We start from the raw sequence: 10,845 nt of genomic DNA, 5'->3' as shown, positions 1-10,845 counted from the left end.
ATTGCCAGACTGGGGTTAGGATCCCTCTTAAACCCATTAGTTCCTTTGGTCACTACAACCTTAACATCCTTGTGATCTAAGAATCGGGGGTTTGGGGGAGCCTAAAAGGTCTATCTGCTGAGTCATGAGTAGCTATTGCCTGGCCCTCCGTGGTCCTAGCTTGGGTGGAGAGGGGTTTGGGCGCTAATCATATGTATCTATGGTCAGTCTCTAGGGCATTGTCCTGCTTGATAAGGCAATGTCACTTTTCCTTGCCTCTGGCATTCATGAGCGGCCTTTAAACCTTTAAACTGAAATTGTTTTATTCTGGCCATTTTAGTAGACAACTTCTGTGGGTGGTTATAGATTTCCAAAGTTTATTATTATTATTATTATTATTATTATTATTATTATTATTATTACTAGCTGAACTACAACGCTTGTTGGAAAAGCAGGATGCTATAAGCCTGGGCGACTCCAACAGGGAATAATCTTCTCGGTTACAATACAAATTAAACATTAAAGAGGTTGGACAGCAAACAAGAGGAAAGGTAGCTGGAATGAAAGTCGAGTTAAAATATGAATATTTAGTAAGAATGATCAAAGGCGATTTTTAAGTTCTTAGAATAATGCCTACAGTGCTCCGGTTGGCAGGCACTGCACCTCTCTCTCTCTCTCTCTCTCTCTCTCTCTCAGCATTTGCATTTATTCTTTTCATAACAATTATTAATGGAAAGTATGTTGTGTTAGTCAGAAATGTCCTTTACATGGCCATATCTCTCTCTCTCTCTCTCTCTCTCTCGCTTGCCTGCTATCCTTCCTGGCTAGGCTGTAGGCGAGAGAGCTAGAATAGGCTGCAGCCTGCTGTAGGTAGAGGTCCAACCAGGCTGCTGGTTAGATCACAGATGGCGAAGTTGCCATTTTGTCAATAATCATAGTTAATCATTAATGATAGTATTTTTAAAGTAAAATAACACCATTTTGTATATATTGATTCTTGAACAACTTCAATACCTTTATACCTATCTATGTAAAAGGTGTTTCAACGAAATATAGGTAAATTTTAATGAGAAATGTCGTCTGCATTTCATCAGTCGGTTTGTTGACTCTTTTCTCTGTTCACGTGTGTGCTGTGTGTGTGTGTGTGTGACGTCATGACACTTCAGAGACACAGGCGTATTGCTCACCGTCTTTATGCTAGCTAGTATTGTGACTACAAAGTTTAGTATTGAAATACACACACACACATTTTATATATATATATATATATATATATATATATATATATATATATATATATATGTATATATCTATATGTATATATATATATATATATAAATATATATTATATATATGTATATATCTATATGTATATATATATATATAAATATATATTATATATATGTATATATCTATATGTATATATATATATATATATATATATATATATATATGTGTGTGTGTATATATATATATATATATATATATATATATGTATATATCTATATGTATATATATATATAAATATATATTATATATATGTATATATCTATATGTATATATATATATATATATATATATATATATATATATATATATATATATATATGTGTGTGTGTGTGTGTATCTATATATATATGTATATATTATATATATATATGTATTGTATATATAAAGATATATATGTATATATATATATATATATATATATATATATATATATATATATATATATTTTCATATATATATATATATATATATATATATATATGTATATATATATATATATATATATTCATATATATATATATATATATATATATATATATATATATATATCAACACTTTATCATAAGCAAGGCAGATATCAGCCACAATGGCATTCAATAACGAATTCTACCTTTGGGAATGTCTATCCACTGGAAGTTCATTTATAATAAATGCTTCTGGCTGGGCAAGGATTCGAACCCATATCTTGGCCAAAACAATGCCTGCAGGGACCTCTTAATCAATTTATATATATATATATATATATATATATATATATATATATATATATATATATATATATATATATATAAACCCTTAGACGTCTTTTATTCATGTCTTCGTTTTGGCCAGTCTTCTTCACCACACTGCCAGTGTTGGTTGATGATGATGGGAAACTTTTGTCTTATAGTTCACAGCAAACCAACCTATTATGGGTAGTCCTCACTAGTACAGCTTCGCTGATCATGGTGATACACAAACCATTGCTATATATATATATATATATATATATATATATATATATATATATATATATATATATATATATATATATATATTTACATCGTTTCCTGAGTATTTTCGTTCAAAGGAATTTTTTTTTCAAGATTCGCTTCAATTTTAAAAAGATATGCTATGTAATTGAGTAATAGAAAAAGATAAACTTTGTTGGAGAATCATGTTACATTCGGAACACGGGCTATTTCGAGAAAATACCCAGGAAGTCTGATAACAACTGGTGGGCGACCCAGGGCCCCAACTACCTAAATTAGTTTCTTATTAATAAATTTCACCCAACCATCTTTTAGAATATAGATAAGCTAGAGAGAGAGAGAGAGAGAGCGTAGTCTCATAGCCATCCCACACCCTCCTACCTCCTTGTTGGCCTTTTTCAACTTTTCTCCATGTTCTATTCACGACAGCGCTGTTATCCATAAAACTATGTCTTTATCAAGTGATTACTGATTGACATAAGCTTCAAACACATTGACTCTATGAAGGTAGTGACCTTTAATGTAAATTGAATTAGAGAGACGTTGTGATATATATATATATATATATATATATATATATATATATATATATATATATATATATATATATATATATATATATATATATATCGGGCTTTACATAGCTAAATACATTAGTAGGGGACTTTGTGCGCTAGCCAGTATGAAATGTTATATCCATTACAGCCTCATGACAGGTTATATCCATTACAACCTCATGACAGGTTATATCCATTACAACCTCATGAAAGGTTATATCCATCACAACCTCATGAAAGGTTATATCTGAGGTTATATCCATTACAACCTCGTGAAAGGTTATACCCATTACAACCTCGTGAAAGGGTATACCCATTACAACCTCGTGAAAGGGTATACCCATTACAACCTCGTGAAAGGTCATATCCATTACAACCTCGTGAAAGGGTATACCCATTACAACCTCATGAAAGGTTGGTTATATCCATTACAACCTCATGAAAGGTTATATCCATTACAACCTCATGAAAGGTTATACCCATTACAACCTCATGAAAGGTTGGTTAACCTCATGAAAGGTTGGTTATATCCATTACAACCTCATGAAAGGTTATACCCATAACCTCATGAAAGGTTATACCCATCACAACCTCATGAAAGGGTATACCCATTACAACCTCATGAAAGGTTGGTTATATCCATTACAACCTCATGAAAGGGTATACCCATTACAACCTCATGAAAGGTTATATCCATAACAACCTCATGAAAGGTTGGTTAACCTCATGAAAGGTTGGTTATATCCATTACAACCTCATGAAAGGTTATACCCATAACCTCATGAAAGGTTATACCCATCACAACCTCATGAAAGGGTATACCCATTACAACCTCATGAAAGGTGATATCCATTACAACCTCATGAAAGGGTATACCCATTACAACCTCATGACAGGTTATATCCATCACAACCTCATGAAAGGGTATACCCATTACAACCTCATGACAGGTTATACCCATCACAACCTCATGAAAGGGTATACCCATTACAACCTCATGAAAGGTGATATCCATTACAACCTCATGAAAGGTTATACCCATTACAACCTCATGAAAGGTGATATCCATTACAACCTCATGAAAGGTTATACCCATTACAACCTCATGAAAGGTGATATCCATTACAACCTCATGAAAGGTTATACCCATTACAACCTCATGAAAGGTTGGTTAACCTCATGAAAGGTTGGTTATATCCATTACAACCTCATGAAAGGTTATACCCATTACAACCTCATGAAAGGTTGGTTAACCTCATGAAAGGTTGGTTATATCCATTACAACCTCATGAAAGGTTATACCCATAACAACCTCATGAAAGGTTATACCCATCACAACCTCATGAAAGGGTATACCCATTACAACCTCATGAAAGGTGATATCCATTACAACCTCATGAAAGGGTATACCCATTACAACCTCATGACAGGTTATATCCATCACAACCTCATGAAAGGGTATACCCATTACAACCTCATGACAGGTTATACCCATCACAACCTCATGAAAGGGTATACCCATTACAACCTCATGAAAGGTGATATCCATTACAACCTCATGAAAGGTTATACCCATTACAACCTCATGAAAGGTGATATCCATTACAACCTCATGAAAGGTTATACCCATTACAACCTCATGAAAGGTGATATCCATTACAACCTCATGAAAGGTTATACCCATTACAACCTCATGAAAGGTTGGTTAACCTCATGAAAGGTTGGTTATATCCATTACAACCTCATGAAAGGTTATACCCATTACAACCTCATGAAAGGTTGGTTAACCTCATGAAAGGTTGGTTATATCCATTACAACCTCATGAAAGGTTATACCCATAACAACCTCATGAAAGGTTATACCCATCACAACCTCATGAAAGGGTATACCCATTACAACCTCATGAAAGGTGATATCCATTACAACCTCATGAAAGGTTATACCCATTACAACCTCATGAAAGGTTATATCCATAACAACCTCATGACAGGTTATATCCATCACAACCTCATGAAAGGGTATACCCATTACAACCTCATGAAAAGTTATACCCATTACAACCTCATGAAAGGGTATACCCATTACAACCTCATGACAGGTTATATCCATCACAACCTCATGAAAGGTTATACCCATCACAACCTCATGAAAGGGTATACCCATTACAACCTCATGAAAGGTTATATCCATTACAGCCTCATGAAAGGTTATATCCATCACAACCTCATGACAGGTTATATCCATTACAACCTCATGACAGGTTATACTCATTACAACCTCATGAAAGGTTATATCCATTACAACCTCATGAAAGGTTATATTAGGGGGTTAGTCCTGTACAATGCAGGTGTTTGGTTATGATCTATATGACGTCACATTTGAAGTACCGCCTATACTTTGCATACATACATACATACATATACCAAAGGCACTTCCCCCAATTTTTGGGGGGAGCCGACATCAACAAAGAAGACAAAACAAAAAGGGGACCTCTACTCTCTACGTTCCTCCAGCCTAACAAGGGACTCAGCCGAGTTCAGCTGGTACTGCTATACTTTGCAATAATAAAATATAAAGAACAATACTGGCTGTACGTTGAGTATCCCATTTTGGGTTAATAAAGGAAGTCTGTTCACCTGAATAGGATTTAGTATCTATATGTAATAGTAATGTTATGGTTCGAATTGTAATTAATACATGTGGGGAATTACGTGTGTGTCGTGATTGCACGGTTATTAATTAATATTCTTTATTGTTATTCTTTTTTAAGATCTTCAGAGTTTTGACGCAATATGAAGGTGAAAGTAGTTTCATATTATTATTATTATTATTATTATTATTATTACTCTCCAAGCTACAACCCTAGTTGGAAAAGCAAGATGCTATAAGCCCAGGGGCTCCAACAGGGAAAAATAGGCCAGTGAGGAAAGGAAATGAGGAAATAAACCAATGAAGAGAACAAATTAACAATAAATCATTCTAAAATAAGTAACAACGTCAAAACAGACATATCATATATAAACTATTAACAACATCAAAAACAAATATGTCATAGATAAACTATAAAAAGACTCATGTCCGCCTGGTCAACAAAAAAGCATTTGCTCCAACTTTGAACTTTTGAAGTTCTACTGATATATAAGTGAGAAGCTTTTGGAGATATAATTTCTTACAGAAACTAAATTGTTAAAACAGGCTACTCTTTAATTTTTACACATAAGTATCCGTAATCAATCAATATTTCGTTATTACTTGTGATATCTGGTTTTCACGTCTCCCAGAATACATTGCAATTGCTCAATAACTACTTTCCTCTTGGAAAGGATAGAAGAGACTCTTTAGCAGCTCTTCTAGGAGAAGGACACTCCAAAATCAAACCATTGTTCTCTAGTCTTGGGTAGTGCCATAGCCTCGGTACCATGGTCTTCCACTGTCTTGGGTTAGAGTTCTCTTGCTTGAGGGTACACTCAGGCACACTATTTTATCTAATTTCTCTTCCTCTTGTTTTGTTAAAGTTTTTATAGTTTATATAGAAATTATTTATTTCAATGTTGTTACTATCCTTAAAATATTTTAATTTTCCTTTTTTCCTTTCCTCACTGAGCTATTTTTCCTGTTGGGGCCCTGGGCTTATAGCATTCTGCTTTTCCAACTAGGGTTGTAGCTTAGCAATTAATAATAATAATAATACCCCTATACGATATCAACCTTCACTTGCCAACCACTCTAAATCAGACTATTCCTGTCTCCGATAAATTTCCATGAATATATTACAGAGAAACACAATGTAAATTTCTCACAATTAAAAATGCAAGAACATTTATACGATTTCTTTATAGATCTTGCTGCTTTTTTTTAAGTGGAGAAAATGGAATTGAAAGCTCTCTCTCTCTCTCTCTCTCTCTCTCTCTCTCTCTCTCTCTCTCTCTCTCTCTCTCTCTCTCTCTCTCTCTCTCTATATATATATATATATATATATATATATATATATATATATATACATATATATATGTATATATATATATATATATATATATATATATATATATATATATATATATACATATACATATATATATATGTATATATATATATATATATATATATATATATATATATATATATATAATTTCGATCCTGTCACGCTCAGGAAGCCCGTCATTATAGATATGGGGAGGATGATTCCATAATTTCTTGGTCTCACTCCTAACAGGCGGGTTCAGCTTACACCTGTGCCTCTATATCTGTTTTGATGCTATTCTTCGGGTAGGGTATGGAGTGGACCATCTGGGAAGTATACTCTCATTGTGCCGATAGTGGAGAGTGCAAATTTCCTTTCCGACGTGTGATGGCCTAACATTCTCGAGCAGGTACATCAAACTAACCCTTTTCTCTCTCTTTAGTCTAATGGATTCTTTAAGGAACGAACCCCCATCCCCTGGATACGCTGACTCTCCCCCGGCACTGTTGACGACCTCTGCTAATGTGATAAGGGAAAGCTCTGTTGATGACCTCGTAACGGGAAAGGACCATTCTACTGATATTTCTAAATCGAGTAATTTGGGTTGTAGCTTAGCTAGTAATAATAATAATAATAATAATAATAATAATAATAATAACGAGCTCCTTAATGTTAGGTTATTAGAATCTTTTTATTTATTTCTTTACAATTTGTGGTGGTAGCGTCCTTGCCTGGTGATCGCCAGACTGGGGTTCGAGTCCCGCTCAAACTCCATAGTTCCTTTGGTCGCTGCAACCTCACCATCCCTGTGGGCTAAGGTTGGGGGTTTGGGGGAACCTATAGGTCTATCTGTGGAGTCATCAGCAGCCATTGCCTGGTCCTTCATGATCCTACCTTGAGGGGAGTGGGGCATGAGCGCTGATCATATGTATATGTTACAGTCAAACTGTGAAATCAGTTATTTCGTGAAATGACTAAAACTGTTAGTCATTTAATGTAATGCCTGTAGGGGTCAGTCAATTCATGAATTGAAATGAATTGACTGAAAATTCCAGCCTTTTCATGAAACGACTGAATTTGGTGACCAGACATTTCATGAAATTACTAAAGTCATTTGTTATTGAGCTTTATATGTTTGAAAGGCGAAAATAACTGTTTCGTACTCTTATAATTTTATTCACAAGAAAATTCATACATATTATAAATATCACTAGTTAAAAAGTAAATGACTAGCAATAGTAATATCAATATTTACAATAATTGCAAGAATAAATCACCTGGTATGATAATTTTATTCATAAGAAAATCACAAATATAAAAGCACTAGTTAAAAATTAAATCAATAGTACGATAGAACAATCGAACAATAGTAAAAACACATGATATATCAATTACAGATTTATTTATTTACACAGTTGAGGCTATTGTGGCATCTACTATTGCATAGCTAATTAGATTTGAAACATTTGCATCTGTTTGTTTGACATTTTTTGGGATCATTGCATGAACACTTAACAAAACCTTGTCCTCCACTGATAGAGGATTTGATAACGGCTTCTCGGAGAGAAATTTCAATGTCATTGTTAATGTCACTTTCTTTCAGCAATCTCTTGGGACAAATGTCAAACTGATTCCTGGAATAGCTTCCTTTTAGAATACCACTTTTGGTGGCCACTCTGTATTGGTCGTGCATGCTCCTACTCACAATAACACCTAGGATGTTCCTTGGTTCTCCACGACCTGCTACTAATTCTGTTGGGCTCCTCTTAACCATACCGTCTGCTTGTTGTCTCTGAGATTCACTTGCTGCTAATCGTTGGGAGCTGATGCTGTTATGAAGTTGATCAAGGTTCGTTTGTTGCTGGGATAGTGGTTCTGGCTCTTGTTCAGACTTATTCATTTCAGCTACGGCTGGTTCTCGCTTGGGTTCATTGACATCAGCTTCTGCTTCTGTTTCAGGCTCGTTGGCATCTGTTTCTTGCTGCTGAAGCATTGTTATAAGGTCTTGCTCAGACTGCAGGCAACTGATGATTTCTTGTGGAAGTGATGTTGACGTCAGTCCGACTCGGGCATTCTCACCGAACATTGCAGCATATGGACTTCTGTATGGTAAGCCAAATTCTTGGAAAACTGAACAAATTTTATGCCTGTAGCCCAGTCCGTTGAGTTGTTGTCAGCCATCCACGCTACAAGCATGTATTTTATGTCACCATTTGCTCGCTCAACAGAGCCTTGGCTCTGTGGATGTCTAGGCTTGCCGTGAACGATTGACAATTCAGGCCACAAAGAACGTAGTTCAGTAATAATCTGAGCTGTAAACTCAGAACCATTGTCTGATTGAAGGATTACTGGAGCACCCAGAAGTAGAAAGATATCAGCTAGTTGGAATGCTACCTCACCTGCACGCTTTGATGTGAGCGGACGTAGAACGCAGAACTTTGTCAGATGGTCTTGGTAAACCATAATCCATGTCTATGAGATCAACCTGGCCACGTGATGAAAATTCAGTACTCAGAATAGGTTTAACTACGACACCCTTTGTCATTGGTCGCTTTCTCTTTTTCTGGCATTCCAGGCATAACGACTTGAATAGTTCAATTGTTTCTCGCTGAATGTTGGCATATTTCACTTGGAGTTCTTTTGTCATTCTGTCTCGACCGCCATGACCAGTTGCAACGTGTGCTCTTTTAACTATGTGAAATGTGTCCTCAATGGAGACATAGTACCCCGGTGTTTCGTCTAGAGTTTGTCGTTTCTTAATAATTTTCTCAAGATCCCCACACTGTAACACTTCATATTTACTCAGAAGGTAATATTCGTGACGACTTTTCGTGTTCTTTCTTTCGCTAGCTCTACGAATGTCCTCAATCATTTGAAAATAAGCGTCTTTCGGAATGAGATACTTGGAACACTTCTCATACCTAGATAATAACTCTTCACGAAATTTCAACTCTATGCTCTCAGACATCTTGTCAAGGTACTAGAATAAACTGATCTTGTAGTAAGGGAGGTGAGAGTAATGTGTACTATATTCATGACCGGAGTTGTTTCGTAGATAGCGGAAACGAGTCAAAATACTAATTCACACTTTGCCTAAAGTATAACAGCCATATGGTGAAACAAAAATGACAATAAATCAGTCATTTCGCGAAATGACTAGAATTATCAGTCATTTCATGAATTGACTAACCCCTACAGGCATTACACGTAATGACTGACAGTTTTAGTCATTTCACGAAATAACTGATTTCACAGTTTGACTGTAACATATATATGGATAGTCTCTAGGGCATTATCCTGCTTAATAGGGCAATGTCACTCTCCCTTGCCTCTGGTATTCATGAGCTGCCTTCAAACCTATATACCTTTAAAGACCACTCATGAATGGCATAGACAAAGGACAGTGACATTGCCCTAGCCACTTTTCCACCCAAGCAGAGACCAGGTACGACTAGGTAATGGCTGCCGATGATTCAGCAGGTAGACCTATAGGCTACCCAAACCCATCCATCCTTAGCTCACAATGATGGTGAGGTTTCAGCGACCAAAGGAACCACCGAGTTTGAGCAGGATTTGAACCCCAGTGTGGCGATCACCAATCCGGGACGTTAACACTAAAAGCTATTATAATAACACATGAAATAGGGTTTTGAGACAAGATGTATTATTTCTTTGAGAAATTCAGATGAAACCTTTATGTATATAATGAAGTAATGATGAAGTTGTAATATTTATATTTTGCAAAGTTTCTCTATATAAACGAAAACCAGAGCAACATAATGGAAAATGTCCCCGGCTTAAAGGGTGTATAAAAATCTAGTTCATTTTTCAAAAGACGCAAATATTAGCTAGATTTCTCTATTTTTACTTTGGAATTTCGTCCGTTTTTTATACATTTTGAAGGCTGCTCATGAACGACAGAGCTAACATTTCTATGTACAGTCGGACACAGGAAGATCTGGCCCACCCCACTCTGAGAAAGTCCACTTTTTACCCCCCTTACTGCACGGGGCGAGCTTCTATGTGTGGCCCCGCCAACCACTTATGCACTTGCCCAGAGAGAGGTGTGCAAAGAATGTGCATGCT

The sequence above is a fragment of the Palaemon carinicauda genome, chromosome 3 (genome assembly GCF_036898095.1).
Source record: "Palaemon carinicauda isolate YSFRI2023 chromosome 3, ASM3689809v2, whole genome shotgun sequence".
Taxonomy (NCBI): Eukaryota; Metazoa; Arthropoda; class Malacostraca; order Decapoda; family Palaemonidae; genus Palaemon; species Palaemon carinicauda.
Note: the sequence above shows the minus strand (reverse complement) of the source record.